The sequence below is a fragment of the Lissotriton vulgaris genome, chromosome 9, assembly GCF_964263255.1.
Source record: "Lissotriton vulgaris chromosome 9, aLisVul1.2, whole genome shotgun sequence".
Classification (NCBI taxonomy): Eukaryota; Metazoa; Chordata; class Amphibia; order Caudata; family Salamandridae; genus Lissotriton; species Lissotriton vulgaris.
The window spans coordinates 541199229-541222785 of NC_141697.1; the positions used below are offsets into that span (position 1 = coordinate 541199229).

The following is a 23557-nucleotide window of genomic DNA, read 5'->3' on the forward strand; positions in this document are numbered from 1 at the left end:
GCTTGCATGCTCAGTATTTGGCTTTTCCTGGGAGCCAGAGATCTACCCGGTGAGGGCTTGCCGGTATAAGGCTTTAGAGCGTTTGGGAGCGTTCGGTACATGAGAGGACGTTGGACTGGAAGCTATGCAAATTTGAAGCATCCAAACTTCCTGCTGCAGTCGGAGGCTCTTTCCATGGACATCTGCCTTTTGGATTCCTCTAAACTTGCCCTCTGATGAAACATTTTGTGAGCTGCAGTTACCTCCGACGGCTACAAGGTGGTGCTACATTCAGGTGAGGGCACAAGTATGCACAAAATGTTGGGGACTTTTGCCAGATTTATTGCTGGATCTTGCATATTTTTTTCAGAGGCTAAATATTGCCTAGGAAATGCTTTTTAACATAGAGATGCTGGAGTTAAAATGTCTGGTTGGGCCTCAGCCCTTTCATTGTCTGCCCACTGTAACATATTTTTTTACCACTACATGTGAGTGGTGACTCTGCTTTATGAAACTTATCTTATATTAGGACAATGAATATAGCAGAAGGGGCGATCGAAATGCTTGCCTACATATTTGTTTATTTTTTATATAATGGCTGATTAACCTCTTAATTATATTACTATTTTGTGAAATGTTGCTTTAAAATATATCCTGCTTGCAGAATATATAAGTATTTGTACTGCATTGGCCGGGAATCGAACCCGGGTCAACTGCTTGGAAGGCAGCTATGCTCACCACTATACCACCAACGCCCTCTGATCTTTGCGCTCTCGGTTCTAAACATTAGGACCCTGAGTTCAATGACTATCATGCACCAGCTTCAATGGTGCATTTGGTTTAGATACCAACATGAAAAGCAATAGAAAGTTTTTGTAGAGGTTAAGGAACTGGGATTGAAACCAAGGACAAAGCTGTGCAGAAGAGAAGAATGGAAAGCAGCAATACAAATAATAGATATGAACACATAGAGGCAGCATGGGAAGCAAAGCAGGGAAGAGAAATAGAGAACATTCCATGAAATGCCCAGGAGATAGATAAGAGCAGAACAAAAAAGGGAAGAATGAAATTCAAAGCCTCCACATAAAAGTGTTTGAAGGTCCCACCAGTCATTCATGCTTATTATTGTGTGCCTTTACTTTCAAAGTACAGTGTGGAGCCTTTGACGATCCCTCTCTTGTATTTCAGCAGACACAGATAGTTGAGAAGTCTTTTCTCACATAGCTGGCACAAGCTTGCGCTTTTCCTTGCTGGTAGCGTGGAAATGACAGCTTGGTCCTTGGAAGTAAAATCAAGCAAAATTAGCAGAGGATGGTTTCGATCCATCGACCTCTGGGTTATGGGCCCAGCACGCTTCCGCTGCGCCACTCTGCTCCGTTGTGAAAGTGTTCTTTTTATGCAGATAAGGAGCATTAGGCAGAGTAGCATGGGATTGGTCTGGCTCTCACCTCATTTGCATAAGTATATCCCAAGGCATGCTGGGTGCAGAAAAACTTCATCTTCCCCTCTCACAATCAGTCATAACTGAAAGTCAGACACTCTTAGGCACTAGCCGTTTCAGGCCTTTATCAAGACAGTAGCTCTTGAACCATCTCTCTCTCGCTCTGTGATCCTAGCACTAGCATGCTCAGGATTTGGCTTTACCTTGGAGCCAGAGATACACCCGGTGAGGGCTTGCCCGGTGTGAGGCTTTTGAGCGTTTGGGAGCGTTCGGGACGTGAGTGGACGTTGGACAGGAAACTATGCGAATATGAAGCCTCCAACATTCCTGCTTCAGTGAATGGTTCTTTCCATGGACATCTGACTCTTGGATTCCTCTCAACTTGCCTTCTGATAAAACATTTTGTGAGCAGCAGTTTCCTTCGACAGCTACAAGGTGGCGCTACATTCAGGTGAGAGCACAAGTATGCACAAAATGTTAGGGACTTTTGCCAGATTTATCGGTGGATCTTGCATATTTTTTCAGAGGCTAGATATTGCCTAGAAATGCTTTTTAACATAGAGATGCTGGAGTTACAATGTCTGGTCGGGCCTCAGCCCTTCCATTGTTTGCCCACTGTAACAAATTTATTACCAGCACATGTGTGTTGTGACTCTGCTTTATGAAACTTATCATATATTAGGACAATGTATGTAGCAGAAGGTGCGATTGAGATGTTTGCCCACGTATTTGTTTATTTTTTTATATATGGCTGATTAATCTGTTCGTGAAACTTCCATTTTGTGACATGTTGCATTACAATATATCCTGCTTGCAGAATATATAAGTATTTTCAGTGCGTTGGCCGGGAATCGAACCCGGGTCAACTGCTTGGGAAGCAGCTATGCTCACCACTATACCACCAACGCCCTCTGATGTGTTAGCTCTCGGTTCTAAATTTTACGTTGCAGAAATCAATGACTATCTTGCACCAGCTTCAATGGTGCATTTGGTTTAGATACCAACATGAGAAGCAGTAGAACGTTTTTTGCAGAGGGTAAGGAACTGGGGATTGAAACCAAGGACAAAGTTGTGCAGAAGAGAAGAAATGAAAAGCAACAGTACAAATAGTAGAAATGAGCATATATAGGCAGCATGGGAAGCAAAGCAGGGAAGAGAAAGAGAACATTCCATGAAATGCCCAGGAGATAGATAAGAGCAGAACAAAAAGGGAAGAATGAAATTCAAAGCATGCCCAGAAAGTTGTGTGAAGCTCCCACCAGTCAGTCATTTATGGTTATAATTGTGTGTCTTTACTTTCAAAGTACAGGGTTGTACCTTTCACGATCACTCTTGTATTACACAGACACGAATAGTTGAGAAGTCTTTTCTCACATAGCTGGCACAAGCTTGCACTTTTCCTTTCTGGCTATGTGGAAATGACAGCTTGGTCCTTGGAAGGAAAATCAAGCAAAATTAGCAGAGGATGGTTTCGATCCATCGACCTCTGGGTTATGGGCCCAGCACGCTTCCGCTGCGCCACTCTGCTCCTTTGTGAAAGTGTTCTCTTTATGCAGATGAGGAGGCATTCAGAGAAGTGACGTGGGATTGGTCGGGCTCTCACCTCATTTGCCTAAGTATATCGCAAGGCATGCTGGGTGCAGAAAATCTTTATCTTCCCCTCTCACAATCAGTCACAACTGAAAGTCCAGACCCTCTTAGGCACTAGCCGTTTCAGGCCTTTAACAAGACAACAGCTCTCCGACGCTCTCTGTCTCTCTCTCTCTCTGTGATCCTAGTGCTTGCATGCTCAGTATTTGGCTTTTCCTGGGAGCCAGAGATCTACCCGGTGAGGGCTTGCCGGTATAAGGCTTTAGAGCGTTTGGGAGCGTTCGGTACATGAGAGGACGTTGGACTGGAAGCTATGCAAATTTGAAGCATCCAAACTTCCTGCTGCAGTCGGAGGCTCTTTCCATGGACATCTGCCTTTTGGATTCCTCTAAACTTGCCCTCTGATGAAACATTTTGTGAGCTGCAGTTACCTCCGACGGCTACAAGGTGGTGCTACATTCAGGTGAGGGCACAAGTATGCACAAAATGTTGGGGACTTTTGCCAGATTTATTGCTGGATCTTGCATATTTTTTTCAGAGGCTAAATATTGCCTAGGAAATGCTTTTTAACATAGAGATGCTGGAGTTAAAATGTCTGGTTGGGCCTCAGCCCTTTCATTGTCTGCCCACTGTAACATATTTTTTTACCACTGCATGTGAGTGGTGACACTGCTTTATGAAACTTATCATATATTAGGACAATGAATATAGCAGAAGGGGCGATCGAAATGCTTGCCTACATATTTGTTTATTTTTTATATAATGGCTGATTAACCTCTTAATTATATTACCATTTTGTGAAATGTTGCTTTAAAATATATCCTGCTTGCAGAATATATAAGTATTTGTATTGCGTTGGCCGGGAATCGAACCCGGGTCAACTGCTTGGAAGGCAGCTATGCTCACCACTATACCACCAACGCCCTCAGATCTTTGCGCTCTCGGTTCTAAACATTAGGACCCTGAGTTCAATGACTATCATGCACCAGCTTCAATGGTGCATTTGGTTTAGATACCAACATGAAAAGCAATAGAAAGTTTTTGTAGAAGGTAAGGAACTGGGATTGAAACCAAGGACAAAGCTGTGCAGAAGAGAAGAATGGAAAGCAGCAATACAAATAATAGATATGAACACATAGAGGCAGCATGGGAAGCAAAGCAGGGAAGAGAAATAGAGAACATTCCATGAAATGCCCAGGAGATAGATAAGAGCAGAACAAAAAAGGGAAGAATGAAATTCAAAGCCTCCACATAAAAGTGTTTGAAGGTCCCACCAGTCATTCATGCTTATTATTGTGTGCCTTTACTTTCAAAGTACAGTGTGGAGCTTTTGACGATCCCTCTCTTGTATTTCAGCAGACACAGATAGTTGAGAAGTCTTTTCTCACATAGCTGGCACAAGCTTGCGCTTTTCCTTGCTGGTAGCGTGGAAATGACAGCTTGGTCCTTGGAAGTAAAATCAAGCAAAATTAGCAGAGGATGGTTTCGATCCATCGACCTCTGGGTTATGGGCCCAGCACGCTTCCGCTGCGCCACTCTGCTCCGTTGTGAAAGTGTTCTTTTTATGCAGATAAGGAGCATTAGGCAGAGTAGCATGGGATTGGTCTGGCTCTCACCTCATTTGCATAAGTATATCCCAAGGCATGCTGGGTGCAGAAAAACTTCATATTCCCCTCTCACAATCAGTCATAACTGAAAGTCAGACACTCTTAGGCACTAGCCGTTTCAGGCCTTTATCAAGACAGTAGCTCTTGAACCATCTCTCTCTCGCTCTGTGATCCTAGCACTAGCATGCTCAGGATTTGGCTTTACCTTGGAGCCAGAGATATACCCGGTGAGGGCTTGCCCGGTGTGAGGCTTTTGAGCGTTTGGGAGCGTTCGGGACGTGAGTGGACGTTGGACAGGAAACTATGCGAATATGAAGCCTCCAACATTCCTGCTTCAGTGAGTGGTTCTTTCCATGGACATCTGACTCTTGGATTCCTCTCAACTTGCCTTCTGATAAAACATTTTGTGAGCAGCAGTTTCCTTCGACAGCTACAAGGTGGCGCTACATTCAGGTGAGAGCACAAGTATGCACAAAATGTTAGGGACTTTTGCCAGATTTATCGGTGGATCTTGCATATTTTTTCAGAGGCTAGATATTGCCTAGAAATGCTTTTTAACATAGAGATGCTGGAGTTACAATGTCTGGTCGGGCCTCAGCCCTTCCATTGCTTGCCCACTGTAACAAATTTATTACCAGCACATGTGTGTTGTGACTCTGCTTTATGAAACTTATCATATATTAGGACAATGTATGTAGCAGAAGGTGCGATTGAGATGTTTGCCCATGTATTTGTTTATTTTTTTATATATGGCTGATTAATCTGTTCGTGAAATTTCCATTTTGTGACATGTTGCATTACAATATATCCTGCTTGCAGAATATATAAGTATTTTCAGTGCGTTGGCCGGGAATCGAACCCGGGTCAACTGCTTGGGAAGCAGCTATGCTCACCACTATACCACCAACGCCCTCTGATGTGTTAGCTCTCGGTTCTAAATATTACGTTGCAGAAATCAATGACTATCTTGCACCAGCTTCAATGGTGCATTTGGTTTAGATACCAACATGAGAAGCAGTAGAACGTTTTTTGCAGAGGGTAAGGAACTGGGGATTGAAACCAAGGACAAAGTTGTGCAGAAGAGAAGAAATGAAAAGCAACAGTACAAATAGTAGAAATGAGCATATATAGGCAGCATGGGAAGCAAAGCAGGGAAGAGAAAGAGAACATTCCATGAAATGCCCAGGAGATAGATAAGAGCAGAACAAAAAGGGAAGAATGAAATTCAAAGCATGCCCAGAAAGTTGTGTGAAGCTCCCACCAGTCAGTCATTTATGGTTATAATTGTGTGTCTTTACTTTCAAAGTACAGGGTTGTACCTTTCACGATCACTCTTGTATTACACAGACACGAATAGTTGAGAAGTCTTTTCTCACATAGCTGGCACAAGCTTGCACTTTTCCTTTCTGGCTATGTGGAAATGACAGCTTGGTCCTTGGAAGGAAAATCAAGCAAAATTAGCAGAGGATGGTTTCGATCCATCGACCTCTGGGTTATGGGCCCAGCACGCTTCCGCTGCGCCACTCTGCTCCTTTGTGAAAGTGTTCTCTTTATGCAGATGAGGAGGCATTCAGAGAAGTGACGTGGGATTGGTCGGGCTCTCACCTCATTTGCCTAAGTATATCGCAAGGCATGCTGGGTGCAGAAAATCTTTATCTTCCCCTCTCACAATCAGTCACAACTGAAAGTCCAGACCCTCTTAGGCACTAGCCGTTTCAGGCCTTTAACAAGACAACAGCTCTCCGACGCTCTCTGTCTCTCTCTCTCTCTGTGATCCTAGTGCTTGCATGCTCAGTATTTGGCTTTTCCTGGGAGCCAGAGATCTACCCGGTGAGGGCTTGCCGGTATAAGGCTTTAGAGCGTTTGGGAGCGTTCGGTACATGAGAGGACGTTGGACTGGAAGCTATGCAAATTTGAAGCATCCAAACTTCCTGCTGCAGTCGGAGGCTCTTTCCATGGACATCTGCCTTTTGGATTCCTCTAAACTTGCCCTCTGATGAAACATTTTGTGAGCTGCAGTTACCTCCGACGGCTACAAGGTGGTGCTACATTCAGGTGAGGGCACAAGTATGCACAAAATGTTGGGGACTTTTGCCAGATTTATTGCTGGACCTTGCATATTTTTTTCAGAGGCTAAATATTGCCTAGGAAATGCTTTTTAACATAGAGATGCTGGAGTTAAAATGTCTGGTCGGGCCTCAGCCCTTTCATTGTCTGCCCACTGTAACATATTTTTTTACCAGTACATGTGAGTGGTGACTCTGCTTTATGAAACTTATCATATATTAGGACAATGAATATAGCAGAAGGGGCGATCGAAATGCTTGCCTACATATTTGTTTATTTTTTATATAATGGCTGATTAACCTCTTAATTATATTACCATTTTGTGAAATGTTGCTTTAAAATATATCCTGCTTGCAGAATATATAAGTATTTGTACTGCGTTGGCCGGGAATCGAACCCGGGTCAACTGCTTGGAAGGCAGCTATGCTCACCACTATACCACCAACGCCCTCTGATCTTTGCGCTCTCGGTTCTAAACATTAGGACCCTGAGTTCAATGACTATCATGCACCAGCTTCAATGGTGCATTTGGTTTAGATACCAACATGAAAAGCAATAGAAAGTTTTTGTAGAGGGTAAGGAACTGGGATTGAAACTAAGGACAAAGCTGTGCAGAAGAGAAGAATGGAAAGCAGCAATACAAATAATAGATATGAACACATAGAGGCAGCATGGGAAGCAAAGCAGGGAAGAGAAATAGAGAACATTCCATGAAATGCCCAGGAGATAGATAAGAGCAGAATAAAAAAGGGAAGAATGAAATTCAAAGCCTCCACATAAAAGTGTTTGAAGGTCCCACCAGTCATTCATGCTTATTATTGTGTGCCTTTACTTTCAAAGTACAGTGTGGAGCTTTTGACGATCCCTCTCTTGTATTTCAGCAGACACAGATAGTTGAGAAGTCTTTTCTCACATAGCTGGCACAAGCTTGCGCTTTTCCTTGCTGGTAGCGTGGAAATGACAGCTTGGTCCTTGGAAGTAAAATCAAGCAAAATTAGCAGAGGATGGTTTCGATCCATCGACCTCTGGGTTATGGGCCCAGCACGCTTCCGCTGCGCCACTCTGCTCCGTTGTGAAAGTGTTCTTTTTATGCAGATAAGGAGCATTAGGCAGAGTAGCATGGGATTGGTCTGGCTCTCACCTCATTTGCATAAGTATATCCCAAGGCATGCTGGGTGCAGAAAAACTTCATCTTCCCCTCTCACAATCAGTCATAACTGAAAGTCAGACACTCTTAGGCACTAGCCGTTTCAGGCCTTTATCAAGACAGTAGCTCTTGAACCATCTCTCTCTCGCTCTGTGATCCTAGCACTAGCATGCTCAGGATTTGGCTTTACCTTGGAGCCAGAGATATACCCGGTGAGGGCGAGGCTTTTGAGCGTTTGGGAGTGTTGTGGACGTTGGACAGGAAACTATGAGAATATGAAGCCTCCAACATTCCTGCTTCAGTGAGTGGTTCTTTCCATGGACATCTGACTCTTGGATTCCTCTCAACTTGCCTTCTGATAAAACATTTTGTGAGCAGCAGTTTCCTTCGACAGCTACAAGGTGGCGCTACATTCAGGTGAGAGCACAAGTATGCACAAAATGTTAGGGACTTTTGCCAGATTTATCGGTGGATCTTGCATATTTTTTCAGAGGCTAGATATTGCCTAGAAATGCTTTTTAACATAGAGATGCTGGAGTTACAATGTCTGGTCGGGCCTCAGCCCTTCCATTGTTTGCCCACTGTAACAAATTTATTACCAGCACATGTGTGTTGTGACTCTGCTTTATGAAACTTATCATATATTAGGACAATGTATGTAGCAGAAGGTGCGATTGAGATGTTTGCCCACGTATTTGTTTATTTTTTTATATATGGCTGATTAATCTGTTCGTGAAATTTCCATTTTGTGACATGTTGCATTACAATATATCCTGCTTGCAGAATATATAAGTATTTTCAGTGCGTTGGCCGGGAATCGAACCCGGGTCAACTGCTTGGGAAGCAGCTATGCTCACCACTATACCACCAACGCCCTCTGATGTGTTAGCTCTCGGTTCTAAATATTACGTTGCAGAAATCAATGACTATCTTGCACCAGCTTCAATGGTGCATTTGGTTTAGATACCAACATGAGAAGCAGTAGAACGTTTTTTGCAGAGGGTAAGGAACTGGGGATTGAAACCAAGGACAAAGTTGTGCAGAAGAGAAGAAATGAAAAGCAACAGTACAAATAGTAGAAATGAGCATATATAGGCAGCATGGGAAGCAAAGCAGGGAAGAGAAAGAGAACATTCCATGAAATGCCCAGGAGATAGATAAGAGCAGAACAAAAAGGGAAGAATGAAATTCAAAGCATGCCCAGAAAGTTGTGTGAAGCTCCCACCAGTCAGTCATTTATGGTTATAATTGTGTGTCTTTACTTTCAAAGTACAGGGTTGTACCTTTCACGATCACTCTTGTATTACACAGACACGAATAGTTGAGAAGTCTTTTCTCACATAGCTGGCACAAGCTTGCACTTTTCCTTTCTGGCTATGTGGAAATGACAGCTTGGTCCTTGGAAGGAAAATCAAGCAAAATTAGCAGAGGATGGTTTCGATCCATCGACCTCTGGGTTATGGGCCCAGCACGCTTCCGCTGCGCCACTCTGCTCCTTTGTGAAAGTGTTCTCTTTATGCAGATGAGGAGGCATTCAGAGAAGTGACGTGGGATTGGTCGGGCTCTCACCTCATTTGCCTAAGTATATCGCAAGGCATGCTGGGTGCAGAAAATCTTTATCTTCCCCTCTCACAATCAGTCACAACTGAAAGTCCAGACCCTCTTAGGCACTAGCCGTTTCAGGCCTTTAACAAGACAACAGCTCTCCGACGCTCTCTGTCTCTCTCTCTCTCTGTGATCCTAGTGCTTGCATGCTCAGTATTTGGCTTTTCCTGGGAGCCAGAGATCTACCCGGTGAGGGCTTGCCGGTATAAGGCTTTAGAGCGTTTGGGAGCGTTCGGTACATGAGAGGACGTTGGACTGGAAGCTATGCAAATTTGAAGCATCCAAACTTCCTGCTGCAGTCGGAGGCTCTTTCCATGGACATCTGCCTTTTGGATTCCTCTAAACTTGCCCTCTGATGAAACATTTTGTGAGCTGCAGTTACCTCCGACGGCTACAAGGTGGTGCTACATTCAGGTGAGGGCACAAGTATGCACAAAATGTTGGGGACTTTTGCCAGATTTATTGCTGGATCTTGCATATTTTTTTCAGAGGCTAAATATTGCCTAGGAAATGCTTTTTAACATAGAGATGCTGGAGTTAAAATGTCTGGTCGGGCCTCAGCCCTTTCATTGTCTGCCCACTGTAACATATTTTTTTACCAGTACATGTGAGTGGTGACTCTGCTTTATGAAACTTATCATATATTAGGACAATGAATATAGCAGAAGGGGCGATCGAAATGCTTGCCTACATATTTGTTTATTTTTTATATAATGGCTGATTAACCTCTTAATTATATTACCATTTTGTGAAATGTTGCTTTAAAATATATCCTGCTTGCAGAATATATAAGTATTTGTACTGCGTTGGCCGGGAATCGAACCCGGGTCAACTGCTTGGAAGGCAGCTATGCTCACCACTATACCACCAACGCCCTCTGATCTTTGCGCTCTCGGTTCTAAACATTAGGACCCTGAGTTCAATGACTATCATGCACCAGCTTCAATGGTGCATTTGGTTTAGATACCAACATGAAAAGCAATAGAAAGTTTTTGTAGAGGGTAAGGAACTGGGATTGAAACTAAGGACAAAGCTGTGCAGAAGAGAAGAATGGAAAGCAGCAATACAAATAATAGATATGAACACATAGAGGCAGCATGGGAAGCAAAGCAGGAAAGAGAAATAGAGAACATTCCATGAAATGCCCAGGAGATAGATAAGAGCAGAACAAAAAAGGGAAGAATGAAATTCAAAGCCTCCACATAAAAGTGTTTGAAGGTCCCACCAGTCATTCATGCTTATTATTGTGTGCCTTTGCTTTCAAAGTACAGTGTGGAGCTTTTGACGATCCCTCTCTTGTATTTCAGCAGACACAGATAGTTGAGAAGTCTTTTCTCACATAGCTGGCACAAGCTTGCGCTTTTCCTTGCTGGTAGCGTGGAAATGACAGCTTGGTCCTTGGAAGTAAAATCAAGCAAAATTAGCAGAGGATGGTTTCGATCCATCGACCTCTGGGTTATGGGCCCAGCACGCTTCCGCTGCGCCACTCTGCTCCGTTGTGAAAGTGTTCTTTTTATGCAGATAAGGAGCATTAGGCAGAGTAGCATGGGATTGGTCTGGCTCTCACCTCATTTGCATAAGTATATCCCAAGGCATGCTGGGTGCAGAAAAACTTCATATTCCCCTCTCACAATCAGTCATAACTGAAAGTCAGACACTCTTAGGCACTAGCCGTTTCAGGCCTTTATCAAGACAGTAGCTCTTGAACCATCTCTCTCTCGCTCTGTGATCCTAGCACTAGCATGCTCAGGATTTGGCTTTACCTTGGAGCCAGAGATATACCCGGTGAGGGCGAGGCTTTTGAGCGTTTGGGAGTGTTGTGGACGTTGGACAGGAAACTATGAGAATATGAAGCCTCCAACATTCCTGCTTCAGTGAGTGGTTCTTTCCATGGACATCTGACTCTTGGATTCCTCTCAACTTGCCTTCTGATAAAACATTTTGTGAGCAGCAGTTTCCTTCGACAGCTACAAGGTGGCGCTACATTCAGGTGAGAGCACAAGTATGCACAAAATGTTAGGGACTTTTGCCAGATTTATCGGTGGATCTTGCATATTTTTTCAGAGGCTAGATATTGCCTAGAAATGCTTTTTAACATAGAGATGCTGGAGTTACAATGTCTGGTCGGGCCTCAGCCCTTCCATTGCTTGCCCACTGTAACAAATTTATTACCAGCACATGTGTGTTGTGACTCTGCTTTATGAAACTTATCATATATTAGGACAATGTATGTAGCAGAAGGTGCGATTGAGATGTTTGCCCATGTATTTGTTTATTTTTTTATATATGGCTGATTAATCTGTTCGTGAAATTTCCATTTTGTGACATGTTGCATTACAATATATCCTGCTTGCAGAATATATAAGTATTTTCAGTGCGTTGGCCGGGAATCGAACCCGGGTCAACTGCTTGGGAAGCAGCTATGCTCACCACTATACCACCAACGCCCTCTGATGTGTTAGCTCTCGGTTCTAAATATTACGTTGCAGAAATCAATGACTATCTTGCACCAGCTTCAATGGTGCATTTGGTTTAGATACCAACATGAGAAGCAGTAGAACGTTTTTTGCAGAGGGTAAGGAACTGGGGATTGAAACCAAGGACAAAGTTGTGCAGAAGAGAAGAAATGAAAAGCAACAGTACAAATAGTAGAAATGAGCATATATAGGCAGCATGGGAAGCAAAGCAGGGAAGAGAAAGAGAACATTCCATGAAATGCCCAGGAGATAGATAAGAGCAGAACAAAAAGGGAAGAATGAAATTCAAAGCATGCCCAGAAAGTTGTGTGAAGCTCCCACCAGTCAGTCATTTATGGTTATAATTGTGTGTCTTTACTTTCAAAGTACAGGGTTGTACCTTTCACGATCACTCTTGTATTACACAGACACGAATAGTTGAGAAGTCTTTTCTCACATAGCTGGCACAAGCTTGCACTTTTCCTTTCTGGCTATGTGGAAATGACAGCTTGGTCCTTGGAAGGAAAATCAAGCAAAATTAGCAGAGGATGGTTTCGATCCATCGACCTCTGGGTTATGGGCCCAGCACGCTTCCGCTGCGCCACTCTGCTCCTTTGTGAAAGTGTTCTCTTTATGCAGATGAGGAGGCATTCAGAGAAGTGACGTGGGATTGGTCGGGCTCTCACCTCATTTGCCTAAGTATATCGCAAGGCATGCTGGGTGCAGAAAATCTTTATCTTCCCCTCTCACAATCAGTCACAACTGAAAGTCCAGACCCTCTTAGGCACTAGCCGTTTCAGGCCTTTAACAAGACAACAGCTCTCCGACGCTCTCTGTCTCTCTCTCTCTCTGTGATCCTAGTGCTTGCATGCTCAGTATTTGGCTTTTCCTGGGAGCCAGAGATCTACCCGGTGAGGGCTTGCCGGTATAAGGCTTTAGAGCGTTTGGGAGCGTTCGGTACATGAGAGGACGTTGGACTGGAAGCTATGCAAATTTGAAGCATCCAAACTTCCTGCTGCAGTCGGAGGCTCTTTCCATGGACATCTGCCTTTTGGATTCCTCTAAACTTGCCCTCTGATGAAACATTTTGTGAGCTGCAGTTACCTCCGACGGCTACAAGGTGGTGCTACATTCAGGTGAGGGCACAAGTATGCACAAAATGTTGGGGACTTTTGCCAGATTTATTGCTGGACCTTGCATATTTTTTTCAGAGGCTAAATATTGCCTAGGAAATGCTTTTTAACATAGAGATGCTGGAGTTAAAATGTCTGGTCGGGCCTCAGCCCTTTCATTGTCTGCCCACTGTAACATATTTTTTTACCAGTACATGTGAGTGGTGACTCTGCTTTATGAAACTTATCATATATTAGGACAATGAATATAGCAGAAGGGGCGATCGAAATGCTTGCCTACATATTTGTTTATTTTTTATATAATGGCTGATTAACCTCTTAATTATATTACCATTTTGTGAAATGTTGCTTTAAAATATATCCTGCTTGCAGAATATATAAGTATTTGTACTGCGTTGGCCGGGAATCGAACCCGGGTCAACTGCTTGGAAGGCAGCTATGCTCACCACTATACCACCAACGCCCTCTGATCTTTGCGCTCTCGGTTCTAAACATTAGGACCCTGAGTTCAATGACTATCATGCACCAGCTTCAATGGTGCATTTGGTTTAGATACCAACATGAAAAGCAATAGAAAGTTTTTGTAGAGGGTAAGGAACTGGGATTGAAACTAAGGACAAAGCTGTGCAGAAGAGAAGAATGGAAAGCAGCAATACAAATAATAGATATGAACACATAGAGGCAGCATGGGAAGCAAAGCAGGGAAGAGAAATAGAGAACATTCCATGAAATGCCCAGGAGATAGATAAGAGCAGAATAAAAAAGGGAAGAATGAAATTCAAAGCCTCCACATAAAAGTGTTTGAAGGTCCCACCAGTCATTCATGCTTATTATTGTGTGCCTTTACTTTCAAAGTACAGTGTGGAGCTTTTGACGATCCCTCTCTTGTATTTCAGCAGACACAGATAGTTGAGAAGTCTTTTCTCACATAGCTGGCACAAGCTTGCGCTTTTCCTTGCTGGTAGCGTGGAAATGACAGCTTGGTCCTTGGAAGTAAAATCAAGCAAAATTAGCAGAGGATGGTTTCGATCCATCGACCTCTGGGTTATGGGCCCAGCACGCTTCCGCTGCGCCACTCTGCTCCGTTGTGAAAGTGTTCTTTTTATGCAGATAAGGAGCATTAGGCAGAGTAGCATGGGATTGGTCTGGCTCTCACCTCATTTGCATAAGTATATCCCAAGGCATGCTGGGTGCAGAAAAACTTCATCTTCCCCTCTCACAATCAGTCATAACTGAAAGTCAGACACTCTTAGGCACTAGCCGTTTCAGGCCTTTATCAAGACAGTAGCTCTTGAACCATCTCTCTCTCGCTCTGTGATCCTAGCACTAGCATGCTCAGGATTTGGCTTTACCTTGGAGCCAGAGATATACCCGGTGAGGGCGAGGCTTTTGAGCGTTTGGGAGTGTTGTGGACGTTGGACAGGAAACTATGAGAATATGAAGCCTCCAACATTCCTGCTTCAGTGAGTGGTTCTTTCCATGGACATCTGACTCTTGGATTCCTCTCAACTTGCCTTCTGATAAAACATTTTGTGAGCAGCAGTTTCCTTCGACAGCTACAAGGTGGCGCTACATTCAGGTGAGAGCACAAGTATGCACAAAATGTTAGGGACTTTTGCCAGATTTATCGGTGGATCTTGCATATTTTTTCAGAGGCTAGATATTGCCTAGAAATGCTTTTTAACATAGAGATGCTGGAGTTACAATGTCTGGTCGGGCCTCAGCCCTTCCATTGTTTGCCCACTGTAACAAATTTATTACCAGCACATGTGTGTTGTGACTCTGCTTTATGAAACTTATCATATATTAGGACAATGTATGTAGCAGAAGGTGCGATTGAGATGTTTGCCCACGTATTTGTTTATTTTTTTATATATGGCTGATTAATCTGTTCGTGAAATTTCCATTTTGTGACATGTTGCATTACAATATATCCTGCTTGCAGAATATATAAGTATTTTCAGTGCGTTGGCCGGGAATCGAACCCGGGTCAACTGCTTGGGAAGCAGCTATGCTCACCACTATACCACCAACGCCCTCTGATGTGTTAGCTCTCGGTTCTAAATATTACGTTGCAGAAATCAATGACTATCTTGCACCAGCTTCAATGGTGCATTTGGTTTAGATACCAACATGAGAAGCAGTAGAACGTTTTTTGCAGAGGGTAAGGAACTGGGGATTGAAACCAAGGACAAAGTTGTGCAGAAGAGAAGAAATGAAAAGCAACAGTACAAATAGTAGAAATGAGCATATATAGGCAGCATGGGAAGCAAAGCAGGGAAGAGAAAGAGAACATTCCATGAAATGCCCAGGAGATAGATAAGAGCAGAACAAAAAGGGAAGAATGAAATTCAAAGCATGCCCAGAAAGTTGTGTGAAGCTCCCACCAGTCAGTCATTTATGGTTATAATTGTGTGTCTTTACTTTCAAAGTACAGGGTTGTACCTTTCACGATCACTCTTGTATTACACAGACACGAATAGTTGAGAAGTCTTTTCTCACATAGCTGGCACAAGCTTGCACTTTTCCTTTCTGGCTATGTGGAAATGACAGCTTGGTCCTTGGAAGGAAAATCAAGCAAAATTAGCAGAGGATGGTTTCGATCCATCGACCTCTGGGTTATGGGCCCAGCACGCTTCCGCTGCGCCACTCTGCTCCTTTGTGAAAGTGTTCTCTTTATGCAGATGAGGAGGCATTCAGAGAAGTGACGTGGGATTGGTCGGGCTCTCACCTCATTTGCCTAAGTATATCGCAAGGCATGCTGGGTGCAGAAAATCTTTATCTTCCCCTCTCACAATCAGTCACAACTGAAAGTCCAGACCCTCTTAGGCACTAGCCGTTTCAGGCCTTTAACAAGACAACAGCTCTCCGACGCTCTCTGTCTCTCTCTCTCTCTGTGATCCTAGTGCTTGCATGCTCAGTATTTGGCTTTTCCTGGGAGCCAGAGATCTACCCGGTGAGGGCTTGCCGGTATAAGGCTTTAGAGCGTTTGGGAGCGTTCGGTACATGAGAGGACGTTGGACTGGAAGCTATGCAAATTTGAAGCATCCAAACTTCCTGCTGCAGTCGGAGGCTCTTTCCATGGACATCTGCCTTTTGGATTCCTCTAAACTTGCCCTCTGATGAAACATTTTGTGAGCTGCAGTTACCTCCGACGGCTACAAGGTGGTGCTACATTCAGGTGAGGGCACAAGTATGCACAAAATGTTGGGGACTTTTGCCAGATTTATTGCTGGATCTTGCATATTTTTTTCAGAGGCTAAATATTGCCTAGGAAATGCTTTTTAACATAGAGATGCTGGAGTTAAAATGTCTGGTCGGGCCTCAGCCCTTTCATTGTCTGCCCACTGTAACATATTTTTTTACCAGTACATGTGAGTGGTGACTCTGCTTTATGAAACTTATCATATATTAGGACAATGAATATAGCAGAAGGGGCGATCGAAATGCTTGCCTACATATTTGTTTATTTTTTATATAATGGCTGATTAACCTCTTAATTATATTACCATTTTGTGAAATGTTGCTTTAAAATATATCCTGCTTGCAGAATATATAAGTATTTGTACTGCGTTGGCCGGGAATCGAACCCGGGTCAACTGCTTGGAAGGCAGCTATGCTCACCACTATACCACCAACGCCCTCTGATCTTTGCGCTCTCGGTTCTAAACATTAGGACCCTGAGTTCAATGACTATCATGCACCAGCTTCAATGGTGCATTTGGTTTAGATACCAACATGAAAAGCAATAGAAAGTTTTTGTAGAGGGTAAGGAACTGGGATTGAAACTAAGGACAAAGCTGTGCAGAAGAGAAGAATGGAAAGCAGCAATACAAATAATAGATATGAACACATAGAGGCAGCATGGGAAGCAAAGCAGGAAAGAGAAATAGAGAACATTCCATGAAATGCCCAGGAGATAGATAAGAGCAGAACAAAAAAGGGAAGAATGAAATTCAAAGCCTCCACATAAAAGTGTTTGAAGGTCCCACCAGTCATTCATGCTTATTATTGTGTGCCTTTGCTTTCAAAGTACAGTGTGGAGCTTTTGACGATCCCTCTCTTGTATTTCAGCAGACACAGATAGTTGAGAAGTCTTTTCTCACATAGCTGGCACAAGCTTGCGCTTTTCCTTGCTGGTAGCGTGGAAATGACAGCTTGGTCCTTGGAAGTAAAATCAAGCAAAATTAGCAGAGGATGGTTTCGATCCATCGACCTCTGGGTTATGGGCCCAGCACGCTTCCGCTGCGCCACTCTGCTCCGTTGTGAAAGTGTTCTTTTTATGCAGATAAGGAGCATTAGGCAGAGTAGCATGGGATTGGTCTGGCTCTCACCTCATTTGCATAAGTATATCCCAAGGCATGCTGGGTGCAGAAAAACTTCATATTCCCCTCTCACAATCAGTCATAACTGAAAGTCAGACACTCTTAGGCACTAGCCGTTTCAGGCCTTTATCAAGACAGTAGCTCTTGAACCATCTCTCTCTCGCTCTGTGATCCTAGCACTAGCATGCTCAGGATTTGGCTTTACCTTGGAGCCAGAGATATACCCGGTGAGGGCGAGGCTTTTGAGCGTTTGGGAGTGTTGTGGACGTTGGACAGGAAACTATGAGAATATGAAGCCTCCAACATTCCTGCTTCAGTGAGTGGTTCTTTCCATGGACATCTGACTCTTGGATTCCTCTCAACTTGCCTTCTGATAAAACATTTTGTGAGCAGCAGTTTCCTTCGACAGCTACAAGGTGGCGCTACATTCAGGTGAGAGCACAAGTATGCACAAAATGTTAGGGACTTTTGCCAGATTTATCGGTGGATCTTGCATATTTTTTCAGAGGCTAGATATTGCCTAGAAATGCTTTTTAACATAGAGATGCTGGAGTTACAATGTCTGGTCGGGCCTCAGCCCTTCCATTGCTTGCCCACTGTAACAAATTTATTACCAGCACATGTGTGTTGTGACTCTGCTTTATGAAACTTATCATATATTAGGACAATGTATGTAGCAGAAGGTGCGATTGAGATGTTTGCCCATGTATTTGTTTATTTTTTTATATATGGCTGATTAATCTGTTCGTGAAATTTCCATTTTGTGACATGTTGCATTACAATATATCCTGCTTGCAGAATATATAAGTATTTTCAGTGCGTTGGCCGGGAATCGAACCCGGGTCAACTGCTTGGGAAGCAGCTATGCTCACCACTATACCACCAACGCCCTCTGATGTGTTAGCTCTCGGTTCTAAATATTACGTTGCAGAAATCAATGACTATCTTGCACCAGCTTCAATGGTGCATTTGGTTTAGATACCAACATGAGAAGCAGTAGAACGTTTTTTGCAGAGGGTAAGGAACTGGGGATTGAAACCAAGGACAAAGTTGTGCAGAAGAGAAGAAATGAAAAGCAACAGTACAAATAGTAGAAATGAGCATATATAGGCAGCATGGGAAGCAAAGCAGGGAAGAGAAAGAGAACATTCCATGAAATGCCCAGGAGATAGATAAGAGCAGAACAAAAAGGGAAGAATGAAATTCAAAGCATGCCCAGAAAGTTGTGTGAAGCTCCCACCAGTCAGTCATTTATGGTTATAATTGTGTGTCTTTACTTTCAAAGTACAGGGTTGTACCTTTCACGATCACTCTTGTATTACACAGACACGAATAGTTGAGAAGTCTTTTCTCACATAGCTGGCACAAGCTTGCACTTTTCCTTTCTGGCTATGTGGAAATGACAGCTTGGTCCTTGGAAGGAAAATCAAGCAAAATTAGCAGAGGATGGTTTCGATCCATCGACCTCTGGGTTATGGGCCCAGCACGCTTCCGCTGCGCCACTCTGCTCCTTTGTGAAAGTGTTCTCTTTATGCAGATGAGGAGGCATTCAGAGAAGTGACGTGGGATTGGTCGGGCTCTCACCTCATTTGCCTAAGTATATCGCAAGGCATGCTGGGTGCAGAAAATCTTTATCTTCCCCTCTCACAATCAGTCACAACTGAAAGTCCAGACCCTCTTAGGCACTAGCCGTTTCAGGCCTTTAACAAGACAACAGCTCTCCGACGCTCTCTGTCTCTCTCTCTCTCTGTGATCCTAGTGCTTGCATGCTCAGTATTTGGCTTTTCCTGGGAGCCAGAGATCTACCCGGTGAGGGCTTGCCGGTATAAGGCTTTAGAGCGTTTGGGAGCGTTCGGTACATGAGAGGACGTTGGACTGGAAGCTATGCAAATTTGAAGCATCCAAACTTCCTGCTGCAGTCGGAGGCTCTTTCCATGGACATCTGCCTTTTGGATTCCTCTAAACTTGCCCTCTGATGAAACATTTTGTGAGCTGCAGTTACCTCCGACGGCTACAAGGTGGTGCTACATTCAGGTGAGGGCACAAGTATGCACAAAATGTTGGGGACTTTTGCCAGATTTATTGCTGGACCTTGCATATTTTTTTCAGAGGCTAAATATTGCCTAGGAAATGCTTTTTAACATAGAGATGCTGGAGTTAAAATGTCTGGTCGGGCCTCAGCCCTTTCATTGTCTGCCCACTGTAACATATTTTTTTACCAGTACATGTGAGTGGTGACTCTGCTTTATGAAACTTATCATATATTAGGACAATGAATATAGCAGAAGGGGCGATCGAAATGCTTGCCTACATATTTGTTTATTTTTTATATAATGGCTGATTAACCTCTTAATTATATTACCATTTTGTGAAATGTTGCTTTAAAATATATCCTGCTTGCAGAATATATAAGTATTTGTACTGCGTTGGCCGGGAATCGAACCCGGGTCAACTGCTTGGAAGGCAGCTATGCTCACCACTATACCACCAACGCCCTCTGATCTTTGCGCTCTCGGTTCTAAACATTAGGACCCTGAGTTCAATGACTATCATGCACCAGCTTCAATGGTGCATTTGGTTTAGATACCAACATGAAAAGCAATAGAAAGTTTTTGTAGAGGGTAAGGAACTGGGATTGAAACTAAGGACAAAGCTGTGCAGAAGAGAAGAATGGAAAGCAGCAATACAAATAATAGATATGAACACATAGAGGCAGCATGGGAAGCAAAGCAGGGAAGAGAAATAGAGAACATTCCATGAAATGCCCAGGAGATAGATAAGAGCAGAATAAAAAAGGGAAGAATGAAATTCAAAGCCTCCACATAAAAGTGTTTGAAGGTCCCACCAGTCATTCATGCTTATTATTGTGTGCCTTTACTTTCAAAGTACAGTGTGGAGCTTTTGACGATCCCTCTCTTGTATTTCAGCAGACACAGATAGTTGAGAAGTCTTTTCTCACATAGCTGGCACAAGCTTGCGCTTTTCCTTGCTGGTAGCGTGGAAATGACAGCTTGGTCCTTGGAAGTAAAATCAAGCAAAATTAGCAGAGGATGGTTTCGATCCATCGACCTCTGGGTTATGGGCCCAGCACGCTTCCGCTGCGCCACTCTGCTCCGTTGTGAAAGTGTTCTTTTTATGCAGATAAGGAGCATTAGGCAGAGTAGCATGGGATTGGTCTGGCTCTCACCTCATTTGCATAAGTATATCCCAAGGCATGCTGGGTGCAGAAAAACTTCATCTTCCCCTCTCACAATCAGTCATAACTGAAAGTCAGACACTCTTAGGCACTAGCCGTTTCAGGCCTTTATCAAGACAGTAGCTCTTGAACCATCTCTCTCTCGCTCTGTGATCCTAGCACTAGCATGCTCAGGATTTGGCTTTACCTTGGAGCCAGAGATATACCCGGTGAGGGCGAGGCTTTTGAGCGTTTGGGAGTGTTGTGGACGTTGGACAGGAAACTATGAGAATATGAAGCCTCCAACATTCCTGCTTCAGTGAGTGGTTCTTTCCATGGACATCTGACTCTTGGATTCCTCTCAACTTGCCTTCTGATAAAACATTTTGTGAGCAGCAGTTTCCTTCGACAGCTACAAGGTGGCGCTACATTCAGGTGAGAGCACAAGTATGCACAAAATGTTAGGGACTTTTGCCAGATTTATCGGTGGATCTTGCATATTTTTTCAGAGGCTAGATATTGCCTAGAAATGCTTTTTAACATAGAGATGCTGGAGTTACAATGTCTGGTCGGGCCTCAGCCCTTCCATTGTTTGCCCACTGTAACAAATTTATTACCAGCACATGTGTGTTGTGACTCTGCTTTATGAAACTTATCATATATTAGGACAATGTATGTAGCAGAAGGTGCGATTGAGATGTTTGCCCACGTATTTGTTTATTTTTTTATATATGGCTGATTAATCTGTTCGTGAAATTTCCATTTTGTGACATGTTGCATTACAATATATCCTGCTTGCAGAATATATAAGTATTTTCAGTGCGTTGGCCGGGAATCGAACCCGGGTCAACTGCTTGGGAAGCAGCTATGCTCACCACTATACCACCAACGCCCTCTGATGTGTTAGCTCTCGGTTCTAAATATTACGTTGCAGAAATCAATGACTATCTTGCACCAGCTTCAATGGTGCATTTGGTTTAGATACCAACATGAGAAGCAGTAGAACGTTTTTTGCAGAGGGTAAGGAACTGGGGATTGAAACCAAGGACAAAGTTGTGCAGAAGAGAAGAAATGAAAAGCAACAGTACAAATAGTAGAAATGAGCATATATAGGCAGCATGGGAAGCAAAGCAGGGAAGAGAAAGAGAACATTCCATGAAATGCCCAGGAGATAGATAAGAGCAGAACAAAAAGGGAAGAATGAAATTCAAAGCATGCCCAGAAAGTTGTGTGAAGCTCCCACCAGTCAGTCATTTATGGTTATAATTGTGTGTCTTTACTTTCAAAGTACAGGGTTGTACCTTTCACGATCACTCTTGTATTACACAGACACGAATAGTTGAGAAGTCTTTTCTCACATAGCTGGCACAAGCTTGCACTTTTCCTTTCTGGCTATGTGGAAATGACAGCTTGGTCCTTGGAAGGAAAATCAAGCAAAATTAGCAGAGGATGGTTTCGATCCATCGACCTCTGGGTTATGGGCCCAGCACGCTTCCGCTGCGCCACTCTGCTCCTTTGTGAAAGTGTTCTCTTTATGCAGATGAGGAGGCATTCAGAGAAGTGACGTGGGATTGGTCGGGCTCTCACCTCATTTGCCTAAGTATATCGCAAGGCATGCTGGGTGCAGAAAATCTTTATCTTCCCCTCTCACAATCAGTCACAACTGAAAGTCCAGACCCTCTTAGGCACTAGCCGTTTCAGGCCTTTAACAAGACAACAGCTCTCCGACGCTCTCTGTCTCTCTCTCTCTCTGTGATCCTAGTGCTTGCATGCTCAGTATTTGGCTTTTCCTGGGAGCCAGAGATCTACCCGGTGAGGGCTTGCCGGTATAAGGCTTTAGAGCGTTTGGGAGCGTTCGGTACATGAGAGGACGTTGGACTGGAAGCTATGCAAATTTGAAGCATCCAAACTTCCTGCTGCAGTCGGAGGCTCTTTCCATGGACATCTGCCTTTTGGATTCCTCTAAACTTGCCCTCTGATGAAACATTTTGTGAGCTGCAGTTACCTCCGACGGCTACAAGGTGGTGCTACATTCAGGTGAGGGCACAAGTATGCACAAAATGTTGGGGACTTTTGCCAGATTTATTGCTGGATCTTGCATATTTTTTTCAGAGGCTAAATATTGCCTAGGAAATGCTTTTTAACATAGAGATGCTGGAGTTAAAATGTCTGGTCGGGCCTCAGCCCTTTCATTGTCTGCCCACTGTAACATATTTTTTTACCAGTACATGTGAGTGGTGACTCTGCTTTATGAAACTTATCATATATTAGGACAATGAATATAGCAGAAGGGGCGATCGAAATGCTTGCCTACATATTTGTTTATTTTTTATATAATGGCTGATTAACCTCTTAATTATATTACCATTTTGTGAAATGTTGCTTTAAAATATATCCTGCTTGCAGAATATATAAGTATTTGTACTGCGTTGGCCGGGAATCGAACCCGGGTCAACTGCTTGGAAGGCAGCTATGCTCACCACTATACCACCAACGCCCTCTGATCTTTGCGCTCTCGGTTCTAAACATTAGGACCCTGAGTTCAATGACTATCATGCACCAGCTTCAATGGTGCATTTGGTTTAGATACCAACATGAAAAGCAATAGAAAGTTTTTGTAGAGGGTAAGGAACTGGGATTGAAACTAAGGACAAAGCTGTGCAGAAGAGAAGAATGGAAAGCAGCAATACAAATAATAGATATGAACACATAGAGGCAGCATGGGAAGCAAAGCAGGAAAGAGAAATAGAGAACATTCCATGAAATGCCCAGGAGATAGATAAGAGCAGAACAAAAAAGGGAAGAATGAAATTCAAAGCCTCCACATAAAAGTGTTTGAAGGTCCCACCAGTCATTCATGCTTATTATTGTGTGCCTTTGCTTTCAAAGTACAGTGTGGAGCTTTTGACGATCCCTCTCTTGTATTTCAGCAGACACAGATAGTTGAGAAGTCTTTTCTCACATAGCTGGCACAAGCTTGCGCTTTTCCTTGCTGGTAGCGTGGAAATGACAGCTTGGTCCTTGGAAGTAAA

General features: G+C 43.5%; 15 non-coding genes across 15 annotated transcripts; all 15 read right to left on the minus strand.

The window, feature by feature from the left end:
- Positions 1–662: 662 nt before the first annotated feature.
- On the minus strand, positions 663–734 carry TRNAG-UCC (transfer RNA glycine (anticodon UCC)). The gene has a single exon. It is a non-coding gene; the product is annotated as a tRNA-Gly (tRNA).
- A 1522-nt stretch (positions 735–2256) lies between these two features.
- Positions 2257–2328, minus strand: TRNAG-CCC (transfer RNA glycine (anticodon CCC)). Its single transcript has one exon. It is a non-coding gene; the product is annotated as a tRNA-Gly (tRNA).
- Positions 2329–3861: 1533 nt separating this feature from the next.
- On the minus strand, positions 3862–3933 carry TRNAG-UCC (transfer RNA glycine (anticodon UCC)). Its single transcript has one exon. It is a non-coding gene; the product is annotated as a tRNA-Gly (tRNA).
- Positions 3934–5455: 1522 nt separating this feature from the next.
- Positions 5456–5527, minus strand: TRNAG-CCC (transfer RNA glycine (anticodon CCC)). The gene has a single exon. It is a non-coding gene; the product is annotated as a tRNA-Gly (tRNA).
- A 1533-nt stretch (positions 5528–7060) lies between these two features.
- TRNAG-UCC (transfer RNA glycine (anticodon UCC)) lies at positions 7061–7132 on the minus strand. The gene has a single exon. It is a non-coding gene; the product is annotated as a tRNA-Gly (tRNA).
- Positions 7133–8633: 1501 nt separating this feature from the next.
- On the minus strand, positions 8634–8705 carry TRNAG-CCC (transfer RNA glycine (anticodon CCC)). The gene has a single exon. It is a non-coding gene; the product is annotated as a tRNA-Gly (tRNA).
- Positions 8706–10238: 1533 nt separating this feature from the next.
- TRNAG-UCC (transfer RNA glycine (anticodon UCC)) lies at positions 10239–10310 on the minus strand. The gene has a single exon. It is a non-coding gene; the product is annotated as a tRNA-Gly (tRNA).
- A 1501-nt stretch (positions 10311–11811) lies between these two features.
- On the minus strand, positions 11812–11883 carry TRNAG-CCC (transfer RNA glycine (anticodon CCC)). The gene has a single exon. It is a non-coding gene; the product is annotated as a tRNA-Gly (tRNA).
- A 1533-nt stretch (positions 11884–13416) lies between these two features.
- TRNAG-UCC (transfer RNA glycine (anticodon UCC)) lies at positions 13417–13488 on the minus strand. Its single transcript has one exon. It is a non-coding gene; the product is annotated as a tRNA-Gly (tRNA).
- A 1501-nt stretch (positions 13489–14989) lies between these two features.
- Positions 14990–15061, minus strand: TRNAG-CCC (transfer RNA glycine (anticodon CCC)). The gene has a single exon. It is a non-coding gene; the product is annotated as a tRNA-Gly (tRNA).
- A 1533-nt stretch (positions 15062–16594) lies between these two features.
- Positions 16595–16666, minus strand: TRNAG-UCC (transfer RNA glycine (anticodon UCC)). Its single transcript has one exon. It is a non-coding gene; the product is annotated as a tRNA-Gly (tRNA).
- Positions 16667–18167: 1501 nt separating this feature from the next.
- TRNAG-CCC (transfer RNA glycine (anticodon CCC)) lies at positions 18168–18239 on the minus strand. The gene has a single exon. It is a non-coding gene; the product is annotated as a tRNA-Gly (tRNA).
- Positions 18240–19772: 1533 nt separating this feature from the next.
- TRNAG-UCC (transfer RNA glycine (anticodon UCC)) lies at positions 19773–19844 on the minus strand. Its single transcript has one exon. It is a non-coding gene; the product is annotated as a tRNA-Gly (tRNA).
- A 1501-nt stretch (positions 19845–21345) lies between these two features.
- Positions 21346–21417, minus strand: TRNAG-CCC (transfer RNA glycine (anticodon CCC)). The gene has a single exon. It is a non-coding gene; the product is annotated as a tRNA-Gly (tRNA).
- Positions 21418–22950: 1533 nt separating this feature from the next.
- On the minus strand, positions 22951–23022 carry TRNAG-UCC (transfer RNA glycine (anticodon UCC)). The gene has a single exon. It is a non-coding gene; the product is annotated as a tRNA-Gly (tRNA).
- Positions 23023–23557: the final 535 nt, after the last annotated feature.